Here is a 16,089-nt window from a genome sequence, read left to right as displayed (position 1 = left end):
GTAATGATAATTTTTAAAATTAACAACTAGCTATAGAAGCTCTAAAAATAAATAAATATAATTACCCCATGATTATCAAAATTTGGTTAGGTGTTTTTTAGTTTCTTGGTTGTTATTTTTGTTACTGTTTTTCAGTCTTTGATGCATTTAGACTAAGTTTTCAGAGACAGGAAAATTTTCCAGTAAAATAACAATAATAAAAACCTGTTCAGATTTAGCGTATTCATTTTTAACATGGGAATTCACGCAAATCTGCATCTGAATATTAAAATAAAAAAATGAAAGTACAAAAGAGTATTTGCACAACCCACTGACTGGCATTTAGGCTGCACAATTTAACATTGTAAATGCTGTAATAGGATTATTGGATAGGTTTTCCAGTCTGAAAGCCAGGTACAGAACAAACAACTTGCCTGCTGTGCTTACATTCGGGTAATAGGCAGAAATGGCTGCTTGCTCAGGGGCTCCCACTCTGGCTGCTTGCAGAGCAAGCTGGTGGTCATGGCTCTCCTCCACTTGAGCACCATCTGGTTTGTTCATTTCCCTACTGGCATGATTTTACTGACATGTTCAAATAAACATCATTTGCCCTTTGCCTACCCACTGTTAAGAAACGCAGCCTTATTACGTATCTCATGGAGAAGCTTACTTCTTTGTGCCTGCCACAAAGCCTTCTGCATTAGTACTGGTGGAAGAGCTGGCACCATATGGGCTGAGGAGACCTCAAATTATCAGCTGCCTTGGCTCCTGCTTAAAACCTGAGCCATATAGAGGGTTAAATAAATCTTTGATAAAAATATGATACCAGAACTACTTGAGGTGTTCATCAAGACATCGTAACACACATCAAACAATTAACATTACGCTTTGAAGTGCTGATGCAGAAAATCTAGCAACAGTATCTTTCCTAGAAGCCCTCACTGTTAATAAAGGGAGTCTGATGATTACATACTGAGTCCCCAGGTGTTAGCTCCTCACACTTTCTCCAGTACTCTGTGAATTTTACTTTCTACTGAGTATGAATGTTTATAAATTAATGTTTTATTTTCGTCCATGTCTGTATTAAAAGTTGACAGTTTTCAAGGTTAGTGAAAATGGTTCATGAAAAGTGTTAAAGAATTAGTAGAGTGTTTTTGTTTCTTTACTCAAGGAATATTGAAGTTTCCTCAAACCAGACGTTATGTGAGAACCACAGTCAGAAAAACCTTGCTATAAAAATGACATTGTTCCAAGAGTTCATTTTAAAAACTGTCTTGTGATTTGGCATTGAACGCTGAAGACTCCCTTCTCATAGCAATGGCCACTGTAATTTTCTATCACGCACAACACCTATGAAATCTAATGTTTTCGGTACAATAGGGCATGGGTGGATTTTGTCCTCAGTGGATAATTTTGTACCTCTGGTTCCTCTGCAATTTTTTATTCTCAGAAATAAGGCTTTTAAGCTTTGACCAGCCAATCAAGACGTACTGACCTGCTGAACTGTACATCTTGAAAAGGGAATTTACAAGACTCAACTATGGAGCAGGAGGCCAACAGAGCCACCCTACTGGGAGAAAGGAAGTAGCATTAATTTTTGAAATAGTTTCTAAAAGAACCCCAAAAGTAATCTCAAGAGAATTGCTAGAACAATCAAAGCTATGTTTATGATCTTGAGGTGTTAGCATGGATTTAAGCAATACTCTTCTGCTCTGCAGTTCACACAAAGTGGTATGAACACACAATTCAGAGCACAGTTGCATGGTAATAAATGTCATGGAAAATATAAGGAACTAAAGTGGGCGGAGAGGTTAAAAAAAAGAAGAACCAAAGAGGTTTATATGAGAGAAACTTACCAAGAGAAGACAAAATAGCTTTATGCAAGTAATTGTACTAATATGAAGAGGGAGGGATTCAATTATTCATATTGACTACATAAGAATTAAAGACAAATAAAGTATAGAAATATTTGGATGTAAGTAAAATGAAGGAAAATTGTTTTGTAAAAAAATGAAGCACTAAAATTAACACTAAAAAGAATATTACAATGATAAATAAAACTATTCTAGGGGTTTCTTAGTAGGTTTTTTTCTTATCATGGAAAGAGTAAAATGAGTTTAAACCAGTCCTGTCATTAGAGAAAGGAATTTGATAGCCATTACTGTAATTTCACTCTGACTTAATGGATTGCATGGTAAATTCAGGGTGAAGCTAAAATAAATGGAATTTGCGCTATTATAGAACTCAAGGACTAGTGACAAAGTGGGGAAAAAAGTTGATTTGACTCATTCTGTGCTGGTCATGTGCTCTTTTTAAATGTTGCAATATCTAGATTATGTGCAGACAGATTATGGTCTACATAACTCTTCCCTTTCTTTGAGGTAGGACAATCCCTATCCAGAGAACAATAGAAGAATTGTCTTGCTGGGTCAGAGGAAAGATCCATCTCATAACAGGCAGTGGTAGAGCACTGTGAAGGAAAGTCTGATCAGCCATTTCAGTAATACTCAGCACAATGTCTTCTTGAGGTGATGGTTTAAGGGCTTTGCACCTTCATGTTTAAGCGACCATTCGGAAGATTTTTTTTTAACATTCTCTCTTTTAGAAGCTGACAACTGTCTTTGTCTCGTGAAAACACTCTCATGTCAGGGCTGACCCACAGAAGCTGAGTCTGAGGTGTGTTTTGTTTTGATGAGCTTTTCAAAGTCCATTGCCATTATTCTGTTGTTCAGTCTCTTTAGTAATATGAATGCAATAATTTTGTGATCAATTTTGCATAAATTATCTCCCCTCCATCTCAATTTTTCAATCAGTCTTTGGGACTCAAAATCAAATTAGAATCAAAAGTAAAATAATTGATCTGTGTTACCAATCCTTTGCATTTCCTTTATTCCTTCTGCACTTTACAGAAATGTTGGAAGTCTCTCTTTTTTTTAAAAAAAAAAAAAAAGTAAAAAAAGTGATCTGGTTAATGTTGTTAATGTTTCTCCAAACAGTAATCAAGGGATGAATGTTGCTGTTACCAACATATTTATCCTACAGTCAAAGAAAAACATTATCTACCTGCTAGGGTAAGGTTCTAGGATAGACTTTTTCTACAACATCCCTGTTTCCTTCCGAGCAAATCTCACTGTACTTCCCATCTCATATTGATGGAGTCCTTTATATACAATATTTTCTACATGATATTTTGCTGATCAGACTCTACACTAACATTCCAGTCCAGACATTATCTCACTAAACCTAAGTGATGCCAGAGGGCTGTTTTTATATTTTCAGTTTGTGCATACAAACATTAAGATTCCTCTTTGTCTTTTTCATATAACATTGCACAGATAACGAAGATTTCAACAAGTTGTACTGTTGTGTCCCCTTGTATTTCTGATAATCATGGAGCTATTTCTGTGGTCTTTCTCAGTGAGATTTCATTCCATCAACGAAACTCTTTTTCTAGTCCCCTAACCATACCTAAAACTAAACTAATTCATAAGTCAATGACCTTCCCCAATCTCAACCAAGATAAATGACCATGTTTCCTGGCAGTCATCTTTCATGGGTTATCGTGCAGTGCAATACAGGAAAGAATTGTCACGGACATACCAGTAAAAACTGCCTTGGTGGTTCCTGAAGAATTTCTCTTCATAAGGGAAAGTGAAGTTCCTTCAAAATGATACTGGTATTGTTGAGCATATGATGACAATCTCACCTTTTCTAGAGGCAGATTTGCTAAAAATGACCAAAAAGTGAAAATTTCCTATTAATTCTTCATATTTTCTTAACTGACCTTCAAAAAGTTCTCTCAGGAACTGTATCAAGGTTTTTACATGAATAACGATTTGGAAAGAATACCCGGTTTATAGAAAAAAATTTAAAAGGTAATAAATAAATGAATATCTTTAAAGCTGCTCTGTGCTTCTGCTGGTCATTTCAATAAACAGCAGCATTTGTCTGGGGAACTGTGAAAGCCTGAAGGAAAAGTTACATAAAACAGTCTACCAGACAGTTATAAATAAGCTAAATGGCTATGAGCTGTTGAAATTTGGTGGAACTGTGAAAGTTGTACAGTTTCTAGACTTATCTTTGGACTTCATATGGAATAGCCTACATAAAAAATGAACACTAGAAAACAGAGGAACCAATAAAACTACAATGTTCCCTGTATTAATGTAAGAGAGAAAGAAGTAAAGCTCTCCCATAAGGAGAGGAACTTTTAGACCTGGAGAGGAGGAGTAACTTCTGTCAGACTGTGAAATGGATGCCACCATCCTAAAGAGGACAGAACAGTAATGTGGAATTGTGCCATTACACACAAAAAAGGGGAAAAAAATGTAAAACAAACTCCCAGGAAGGGTCAGAGCACATCTGTGATCTTCAGCACATTTTATATATCTGTATATTCACATGCCGTGAAAGCCACAGATTATGAAATACTCTATTCCTCACTTCAGGAAATTACTGACCCTCTATTAGAGCTCAGCTATCTTCTTTAGAGTGAAGTGATGGCAGCTTTGCAAATGTATCCATCCAGATATTCCTCTTTTCTTTGTTGTATTCCTGGAGAGCTGACACTCAACAGGGTTGAGGAATATTCTGACTTTCTAATAGGAAATCAAACCAATCAAATTTAAAAAATCAAATCAATAGACAGCCTGTTCTAAATACAAAGGCAGAGCTTGTTTTTCAGACATTCTTTACAACTCTAATTCTATATAAAGGTGGTGAGTTATTGAATTCTAAATAAATATAAAAAATCCAACTCATTGTCATCTCAAGATTAAGACTCATTTAGTGACAACAATATATTTGGACTCATTTTTTGGACAATCTTAAAAAGAGGATGGGAAAATTTTTTCTGCTCATCATATTAATGAATCTGTTTTGGTCAGATATTTAAAATATTAAAAATAAACCCCACATTTTTGCAATCAGTACAAAATATATTAATTTAAGCAAAATATTTTAAAAACAGATCAAAATCAGCATCTTCTGAATCTAACAGGGTGAAACCTTCTGAGAGCTAGAAATTTTGTCACATATAGAAATTATTTTCAGTTTTCAAGTCATTCTGATTGCAATAACAGAGATTATAAGAGACCAGATTCATTTTTAGAGAAAAAATTGGGACAGAAATCATGCAACACATACATATAGTAGACAAAAATAAATGCTACAATTATATCTCTTATAGGAGTAATTCTCTCCTTTCACACCAGGTGTGTGCAAAGAATACGCTGCCCATCTGCTTACTCTGGGGAATACCACCTCCATTATTCTGACACTTTTTAGTCATCTAGCAGCCACACAAAAGGCAAATAGTAGAAGAAAAATTAAACTCTATCTCCTGGAAGAGTCCAGACAGCTCTGGTCATTCTGCAACTACATCATAATCCACAATTTCAAGGCTTCTTACAGCAAGTAAAAGGTATGAGGAAGGCTGAGGAGGAGGAGACACCAGTGGATGTGCAGGTACAGTTTCTAGACCTTTGCTTCCACTTCACATGGAATGGAACAGCTCCACTGTAGGACTGGGAGAGGCCAGAATACTCACTCAGGAATAGGTATTTAAAACTGCTCCAAAGCCATCAGTTCTCAGTATATGCCAACGTAATCTGAGCTCTGGGACTCCATGAATGCAAAAAAGAAAGAAAACAACAAAGATGGTCTTTTTGCCTCTATTTGGCTGATTATACCCCAGAGAACCCCCACAGTATTTCTATCCTGATAACCTGACTAAAGTGCAAAAGCTCATGGTGTCTTCTACATCATCTCCTTCTTCAGGGACATCTGTTCAGGTGCTCATACAAAGCTCCTGGAGAGAACATGTGCTATTACCAGATCTTTTGAACAGCCAGTGCCAAGACAAAGGGATGCAAAATGTAAATTGCTCTGACAGCAGAGTGTTTCTCAGCAGGGTATGCCTTTCCATCCAGTAGTCATGACTATGAAAGGCAATGAAAAGTACAAGATGAATTGGAGGCTCCAACATTCTTTGTCTGTTTCAGCAGTTGAGGGATTTTAAGTTCTAGGGCAAACCTGACCTGAGAGCTGAAATGGCAGCTTCAGCAGACCTAGGAATATGAGCCAGATGCCTGCTTAAAACAAACAAGCAAAGGGGAAAGGGGTTTGGGGAGATCAAGGAAATCTCAAGGCAGATTAGCAACCTGTGAGTAGTCCCTCAAGAACCTTACATGCTTCTCTGTATTTTGGGCCCCATGCCACTTATGGTCAGTCACCTACAAGTACAGCAACATGTTCCTAACATCAGGGATGCAAGGGCATTTCTCTCAAAATGATTCTCCACACACAAACTGCAATTCTGGTAGTAACTTGCATATTTTAAAAATATTTCTCTGCACAACACCCTCTTCAAATGGCAAGACTATACCAGAGAAACTACTACACAGGGACTCTGAATAGGCAGCTAACATACTGCCTTGAGGTTCACATCTCTGTGACTGAAAATTCCGTTTTGCGAGTCACAGCAGTGCCACATTTGCTTGATTTTACAAAGAAATCTGTTGCCTAAGCTGTAAGACTGAATGTAAGGTAAATCTATGCAGCATAAGAAAAGTAAAAACAGAAAGAATGCTGAAAGACTCATGGTTATCAACTGGAGGATTCAAAACATACAGAATATAAAGAACAGAATAAGAATAAAGACTATATAGAATAAAGAATATATAGAATATAAAGAATATAAAAAATATATAAACCCCAAGCACCAAAAATAATAGTGAGTCAGAAAAGAAAAACAAGTTGAAGGAGGAATTGTCCCAAGGAATAATAGAGGTTGATTCTACTCCAACTGGCTGGTTCCTACCAGCTCATTGGGTGGCTCAGTGGGAATGGGGAACTCATTGGGTGGCTCAGTGGGAATGGGGAACATATTAATGTCAGTAATATAACAATCCTTGCCATCTGTTATTAACAAGAAAAACTTGCAGTACATTAGCAAGTTACATGAATCTTGCTTGTAGGAACTTTTTGTACATGGTGAAATTTGGCCAAATAAAAGAGACTGGTATGGGGAAGGTTACAGGCCTCCACACAAGTAAGTAAACTATTAGGCAGAGGACACACCTTCAGCACGACTGAAATGGGATGGGGAACCAGCAAAGGAGCTGAGATGGATGCTCTCTGCATTCACTAGTGATTATGGTGAGGGTAAAGAAATGCATTTTAACATGAAGTCACTGTCAAGCCAGTACTTATTCCAGCTTACTTCAAGGAGGTTCCTCACTGCAGGATGTTGTTCAGGTCCAACCCAGGCACAAGTCTGATGAGAAGCAGCTAAGGGTTGTTTAGCCTGGAGAAAAAGAAGATCAGGGAGAACCTTATTGCTCTCTTCAACTATCTGAAAAAAGGTTGTATTTTGGTAGGGTTTGGGCTCTTCTCTCGCTTTACAAGAGGAAAAGGCTTCAAGTTGTACCAGAAGAGGTTCAGTCTGGGTATTACGAAAAATTTCTTCACAGCAAGGGGTGTCAAACATCAGGGCAGGCTGGTTGCAGAAGTGGTGGAGTCACCATCCCTGAAGATATTTAAAAAATGTGTGGTAGATGTTGCACTTAAAGATAGGGCTAAGGTTGGAAGTTTCACGTTAATGGTTGCACCAGCTGTCTTTTCCAACCTAGACGATTCCATGATTCCATGAGTCAGCTTGTTATCTACATTTACATCACCTGTGAAACCCAGTCTTGGTTTGGCCAATGATGTTTTACTTGAAATGTGTGGTGGCAGACATTTCAATAAAAGTTACTGAGTTAGGAGTTCATGAAGTTTTAAAATTGTGACAGGTTGCTGGACTACCTTGCATGCTACATGTTGTCCAGTGATTTTTTTCCCAGAGTCGTACTAGGATTGATCTGTAGGTGAGAAGGTTTCCCTCCTGACAGCCCTGGTCACCTCAGCAAATAAGAGGGAGAAAAATCTACCTGGACTGCAGAGTTCACGGTGGACAAATATAAATTGAAATATAAATTGTTCATCTGGGATTGCTTATACATGTGCCAGAACTGAAGTTCTGTTTACCAACAAGGTCTCTGTGTATTTGATCCTACAAATAATTTTTGATTCCCTTAAGCTCTGAATACCAGATGTGCATGAAGTGATTTAATTTATAAACTTCAGCACGGAAACTGCTTTCTTACAGTTTTTAGACAGCATGTAACAAAATAAGAGGCTAATTTGTGATATGGTTTTAAATATTTTCCTGAATTAAAAATCATTACTGTTAGAGTTGTACAGTTCATACTTATTTATCTATTGTTAAAGTCAAACCTAGAAGGGTACCAGGGAAAAACATCTTATAGTGTTGAGATATATGTATATGTATGCAAAATAAGATAATCTCTCTAGAGGGCACCTGAGAATGCAACTTGTGGAAGTGTTGATCTTGTTATCTTTAGCAAAACAAGAACATGAAGTGGGATACTTGGTTCTTGAACACTCGTATTCAATTTCATTCCCTTTAGCTTTGTTTAAAGAATAATTGTCTGCAATAACACTCTTGCTCAAAATGAGGGTAATTGTTACAGATGGAATGCAAATAAAAAGCTGAAAAATCTTCAATTGTTTAAATGAACATAGAAACTTTTCACTTTCAAACTACTCATCTCTCTGTTGCTGGTGGTGATTTTATTGAGGCAGTGGGGCAGTGATGAATGATGCACAATGATAACTGAAGAAACTATTGAATCAGGTGCAGGCAATTAAAGACAGTCCTGCAACAAATGTCTGTCCAAACGTATAAGCCTGAGGCTTGTTCTGATTACAGACTGAGAAGCACTAAGCTTATGGGGACTGTATGATTTCAGACACTTCTTTGCTATCATTTACAAATCTCTGAGGTTTTCTACTTATCAACCTCAACTTTTCCGTTCATGCTTGAGGGCGTTCCATTTTCTCTTTGTAGTTCTACCTTTTTTTGCTCTTCTGTCAGACCTGATAATATGCTTTTTACTTGCATACAGTTATCAGAGGTCTCCAGGCATACCTTAATCTTTATCACAAACAGAGGGACAGATTGGAGAACTGCCAGTTTTGCAGACAGCATGTTTGACAAACCTTGCAGAGCTGAGGCTCGTCAGTACAAACCACAAGCTGGTCTGGGTGTACCTGAGTCTGGCCAGGTTCAGTCATGTGATGCATCATATCTTAAAGTAGAAAGCAAAAAAGAAAAACCATCAAAATTTAGACACTAAGAATATAGTTTCCAGATTTGAAGCCAATCATACTAAGCTCCCCTTATAGTGATTGTGGAGTTACTTCCTTAGAAGATAATTCAGCTTATGTTTGTGAAGTATCTGAGATATCTGGCTTTATCATTACTAAGTTTAACATAAAAAGTGTTGGTCAGAGACATTTCCAATGATGGTACCCTTTTCAGGTTTTAATATAATATTCCAATGTCATCTTTCTCCAAATCTTAAAGTCCTGACTCCATAAACAAAATAACTCAGTAATTGTCTTCAATTTGAATAATTTCAGCTGAAAGATTCACACCTCCCACTTTACAGATTTAAAGGAAGAGGGCGACCCATACCTTGTATGCTGATGCTGGGTTCTTAAGCAGCTAACAGCAGCAGAAGATGCAGGTGAGAAAAAACCAAATTATAACACCACTGTAAATTTTAGGTATGCAGCCTTAATCTAACACCTGTGATGGCTGAACTCTAGAAGGCACTGCAAACATTATCTTTCTACTTGATGATGATGTCTTAGACAAAATGTAGATAAGAACAATGCCGAAATATAAAGCGCAGGTGTTCTAACCTCAGAGGGTAGGCACAAGCTCTGAATCTGCAGGTACCAAAGATCTCCCCTGTTGTTTTTCATCATAGAGACAATGAATTTTGGTAAGAATGTTCTGGGTATGAGCATTTTCTCCAATACAATTTTTTCTGACTGGGTAGGGACTGGTCTAGCTGGTTGGTCTGTGGTCCTGTATCTGTATGAACAAATGCAAATCCAGCTGAATATGTCAGATTGCATAGGATTTGAAATAAATGTTTTTTTTTCCTGACTGAAGCATGCAAGAATTTAGCATCCTGTTTATTTAAAATGCCAACATATAAATAAAAATTCTACAGGAGCTGGGTGTCAAAGGCATCCACTCCCAGCACTGAGGGCCTATATTACAGCACTGTAGTGCTAGATATCATAATGCTATGGGGGAACTAGTCTTAGGAACTTATCAAATTATGGAACCTACAAAACTTAATGAAATCTGAATTATCAGCCTAGCCAAATGTGTAACCAAAACTGCATGTATAGTACACAATTCTTGATGAAGGAGTCCTAAAACTTCATCAAAGAAGGTAGAGTGAAGTAGTCAACTCAGATAGTTCTATGCCTTGCCATGTTTCAGCAAAAGCATCTATGCAACCTTTCACAAGCTCATTTTATAGAAACAAAAAACAGCTCTTAGGGAAGAATCCCCTTTAAGGTATCAGGACAAATCAGGAGATGGGTCAGAGACTGAAATGACCATGACATTCTGTTCCCATGAGCAACATTACTGTTAAATTCAACATTACTGTTGAACAATGGATCCCACAAAACCTTACTCCCAAATATCTAAAGACATATATTTGCTGTAAATATTAATATGTTATTTGAGTTTGAAACCCCACATTTTGCAGTCTGTACCTTCAGATATAGAATCATAATGAATGAAACTGACTCAATATGAACAGCCAAGAAAGCAGTTTTTCTTGTACATAATTCTAATATATTGGTCAGCAAGTTTGCTGTTAATACTGAAAAGAGATAAGCTTGGGATTTCATTTTTACATAAAGGCAGCATTGTACTCTTCCACTAGCATGTGCAGAAAGCTAATAGGAAACTAGTAATGTGTTTTATTTGTGCTTGCCCTGCTGTAAAATAAAAAGTGTAATGTAAATGAAAACAGTACTGAAGGTAAGACAGGAAATTGCATTGAGGAAAGAAAAGATCAAAGTTCACTCTTTTCCTTTTCTTATCCTGACTACATGGAGCTCCAAAATAGTGTTATTAATTCTTCAGCCTAAAGCAACATGTTGAAAACAATAAGGAGAGAAAGACATTTATGCTATAGAAAACTCGAACAAGCCACAAAAACAGCAAAGACTGGGGAAAAATATTCCACTAATAAGTAATCTCCTTTCCAGATGAGAATAGTTCTTGTAACCTTGAAAAGATTGTTCATAATTTTACCTGTAGCTGCATGGAAAATATATTTTATTGCAAAATGAACACTGAGCAGATAACAGAACAAATGACAGGGCCTTTGGAAAAAAAGTAATGTATTGTGACTAGTGTTGCTCCAGATTTCTTGCCTTTTTTTTTTTCTTCAAATGTCAGATATTTCCATTCTAGATCATTTTATATTTACTTACAAATCATTTGACCATACTCTTGTTCAGCCAAAATCCAGAACTAAATAAGCACGAAAGCTTCTTTGTTGTTCCTACCAACTGTTTTAAATGTTTTGTTCCAGTGACCCACTATACAGATTTTTAGCATTTTCCTGAGTTAATGGAGAAAATCAACAGGTCACATGTGTTTTTTACACTTATGAAGTAATGAAGACTGTGGAATTAATCTATAGGTAATTCACCTATACAATTTTAGCTGCAAGTTCAGTGTTTCAAACCATTTTGAGATAAAAATACCTAATTTCTATCTTCTGCCTGTAATGTTACCCACTTGACCACAAGAGGATTGCATTATAAATGGAGGAAGATTTTTTTGCCCACTTCACATGCAATCTGCAAACTCAGGCACTAGAGTACTTTGGAATTAATCCTTCAATTAATCTCACATTTCACAAAGTTATCATAATAATAAATATACATTCATATGCCTTATCACTTTCTGCTTCAATCATTTAGAGAAACTAATAAATATAGCCCTGATAGAAACTGCACCAACACTGTTTTGCAGTTGCTCCCCTGAGTTAATGTAGAGCACAAGAGATTATACTTTTCTGCTAGTAGTGTGATGAACAATAAAATGTTTGGTAGCATATTACATATCTGAATAATTATTTTTTATAAACTTGTCCATTATTCAATGGCACATGTTTTGGTCTTAATCAAACAATTTCTTAAGACTGAAAAAAGGGTGAAGGATGAAGACTGAAGAATGGGGGAAGGAAAGACTGAAGAAATGTAAGGATCTTTGAAGGGGGCTAGAATCACATGGAAAAAAAGGTTAAGAATGGGGGAAGGAAAGACTGAAGAAATGTAAGGATCTTTGAAGATGAAAAAAAGGTCAAGGAATTTATTCTTGAATGAAATTTCAAGGACAACAAGGAGGAAATTCATAAACTGAGGGTCATAAAACAATGTCTATATGAGAGATGGGCAATCACCAACCACAAAACGCTCAACAAGGGAAAGTGCTGGATTCTGCACCTGGGATGGTGCAACCCTGGATGGACAGACAGACTGGGGCATGAGAGGCTGGAGAACACCATGGGGAAAGGGACTTCAGGGTTCTAGTTGAAGGCAAGTTAAACATGAACCAGCACTGCCCTGGCAGCCAAGAGGGCCAACCCTGTCCTGGGGGCATCAGGGACAGCATGGCCAGCCGGGCAAGGAGGGGATTGCCCTGCTCTGCTCTGCACTGGGGCAGCCTCATCTCCAGTGCTGGGGGCAGTTTTGGGTGGCACGATGTAAGAGAGTTTGTTAGAGAACATCCAAAAGGTGGCCATGAGGATGGTGAAAGGCCCTGAGGGGAAGTCGTGTGAGGAGTGGCTGAGGTCACTTGGTCTGTTCAGCCTGGAGGAGACTGAGGGCAGACCTCACTGCAGTCACAGCTTCTTGTGAGGGGAAGAAAGGGGCAGGCACTGATCTCTGCTCTGCGGTGACAGTGACAGGACCCGAGGGAATGGCCTGAAGCTGAGCTGGGAGGGGTGGGTAGGGTGGGGTTAGGCTGAATATTAGGAAAAGTTCTTTCCCCCAGAGGGTGATTGGGCACTGGACCAGGCTCCCCAGGGCAGTAAGCCTGACAGAGTTTAAGTGTTTGGACAGTGCTCTCAGGCACATGGTGGATGTCGTGCACAAAGCCAGAAGATGGTCTTCACGAGACTGATCTGTCCCCTCCAACTCAGCCTATTCTATGAATCTATGATTCTATATCTACAAACAGATGAAATTATTTGAATGCATGTGTAAGTTCTACAGAAGCCTCTCACACATATCTCCATACCTTTTACATTTGTATGAAGAGTTCCTTATGACTGCGGTACAGGACCTGACATGCCATGTTTGGATTGTGACAAGAATTATTAAAGAGCTGGAACTCACTATAATTAAAGAAAAAATACAGGCATTAGACCTAAAGGGTTTCATATCAGCTTCCCAATTTATGCTTCTTTTGGCATTTTTTCTATCAGAAACTACCAACACTAAAGAAGGAAAGTATTTTTCTTTTTTGTTTTTACACCAGCAATGGTACAGTTGGAACCAACATCAAATGCATTACCACTAGAGCATCAACCTGTGGGTGATGCTGAACCCAGGGACTGATAGGTATATCTGTCTAATTTAGTATTTCATGATGAAGCGATGCTCCCTGAAGCACTCCAAGTAGTAGCTTTAACTTTTTAAGTAACAAAATGCTGTACCTTGGATTTCATTTTTAAAATAAAGCCTAGCCAAAGGGAAAAGCTAGAAATGTGTTGTGAAAATAAATGGCTGCACATCGTTGTCAAATGGCTGAGATTTTTATGAGTTATTAAATGCTAGATCCTCTTTCCAATATGATTTTTTAAAAATAGTTTGTGGGGATGCTCCTACCTGGAAATAAATTTATTTTGCTTGTTGGAGGGTAATTTCATGCAGAAAATTCTAAATAGCTGTTGTGATACAACATGGTGTAATTAACACTGGTACACTGCAAGAAATGACTGGTTTGAAAAATTATAACCAGCTAGGATTTTGACAGAAAAAACTAAAACCAGATTTTTGCAGACTCTTCTGCCACTTGCAGATTTTTCAGTTATATTATTGCTCTATTTGCAATTTTAATCAGAAATAGAAATATAGATGCCAATGAAACATCTTTGGTTTTACAGAAATCTTCTCAAAAGGCAAGCTGGAAAAGTATTTTGCATTAGGCATCTAGAAATTTCTTTCTACACCTGAAAAATATTGGTCTCATAAAAGTAAGAACATATCTAGCTGTAAAATTTAATAGATGGATGTTATGCAAGATGTAAAACTCAGTGGGGAATACATTCAGATTTTGGTAAACACTACCAAATTACATTATCTTTAATGTATCTTTAAGACAGCAAAAAAAGGAACATTTCAGGCTTGGTATTAAGACTGTTCAGAAAATCATGCATTTTGTTAAAAAAAAGAAAAAAATTGGAGTGACAAAAAACAAGTAATATTCTGAAATAGTTACATAAATTGTGGTTTTTAATTCGTAGGACAATATACTCTCCTCAGGTGATGAGAATCACAAATGTTTTCCTTTAGCTCCATATTAATGTTATTCAGCCACTGGGGTCTGACACTGACCTTAAATTGACTTGTTTCTGACAAAGTAATAAATTCTTTTAGAATCTTATACAGCTTATTTTGGCTGTCCTTTAGATCACTGGCAATTTTCTACTCAACATCAGCATAAAGAGCTTTGCCACTGTTGCTATGGGAATGTCATGTTTCTCTTCATTACACTGTTCCCCCTCAACCACTGACTTACAGACATCCCTCAGCAATGCATTTGTGCTTTTTTGCATACACAGCCATGACAACATGCATACAGGAGAGAGAGAGAGAGAGAGAGAGGCATGAAATTCATGCTGAATGTCAAAATGCCAAATCAGTTCCAGTAAGGCAACCAAAACCAAAAAAAGATGCACTGAAAAGATTCATCCTATTCTCAAGCCTAAAGCAACTCCTGTGGAGTCATCTAAAAATGAAGAAACTGTAATCTGAAAGCAAATCTCCTGAAGCAATGGAAAAGGAAGGACTGTCACAGAGACTTGTAACAAAGCCAGTTTCTAGTCATCCTTCAGGGAACACAATTTTTTATTCAAATTTTATTTCTTAATTTTTTGTTCATTTTTTATCCTTTCAGATTGCATAGTAAAGAGAGTATCTGTGGATTGGTAGTCAATCCAAACACATTTTCAGCAAATTAAGTTTATATCTTATTGATGCAATATTCTGAGGACTTTACAAATGCTATTGATTAACCTTCCAAATATACCCTGAGACACATTAGAACTTTCCCATCAATTTTATAGCTGGAAAAATCAAGCCAATAGTTAAATGGCTCACCCTAGGTCTGGCAGTAGGTGGTGTCAGGAACAGAAGATGAAAATTACAGTTCCAGTTCTGAGATCATAATGGTCTGCAAATTATTGTCATGCAATTTCGTTTCATGTGTGCTGTTAATTGTACTATCTATAAAGGGATTTGGAGACAAGTGATAAAAATACATTTGAGTGCAAAGGCTCTAGACACTTACTAATGTAAAATGTTTTATAGCAGGCAAATCAAACTTAAATGCTGCCACTTATAGTCACATTCATTTAGGTTTTGAGGATCCTCCTTCCCTATTGAGGATGCTTAGAGAGTAGCTGTTTCCATTATTTTCCCATACAGCTGTAATCATTTCACTGCTTTCTATGGCTGTCTCACTCCCAGAGGTCTTCCTAACCACCTCTAAATGATTTGGATGCAGTTTCTCACACATTAATATTAATACTTGACTGTGAACATCAAACCCTTTAATTGCTTTCATAGTGAATACTTGATGTGCCTGAGTAAACATTCCTTACTTAAAGCTGTAGCTCCATTAGTAATGATACAAACAGTACAATTTAGAAATAAATCCCTGATTTTAATATACTTAAAGGGTGCAAGATATGAATAACTAATTACTTCTTAGAGATAGAGAGTTGGGAGGAGCATAAGCGAAAATGTGACCACACAGAGATGAACTGGTGAATTGTTATATTATAAAATGCAAGTTCTTTTTAGAGGTCAGAGTACATATTACCTTCTATAAATTTACCTTTTCCCCTTACATTTCCTTGCCTTGAAATCCATCTAACATGATTTCTGGGATGTAGCCAGAATTTTTTCTTTCTGAAGTGCAATGACTGAAAT

The sequence above is a fragment of the Pyrgilauda ruficollis genome, unplaced genomic scaffold (assembly GCF_017590135.1).
Source record: "Pyrgilauda ruficollis isolate IOZ18807 unplaced genomic scaffold, ASM1759013v1 scaffold90, whole genome shotgun sequence".
NCBI lineage: Eukaryota > Metazoa > Chordata > Aves > Passeriformes > Passeridae > Pyrgilauda > Pyrgilauda ruficollis.
The sequence above is the reverse complement of the archived record's forward strand: the minus strand, read 5'-3'. Positions refer to the sequence as shown.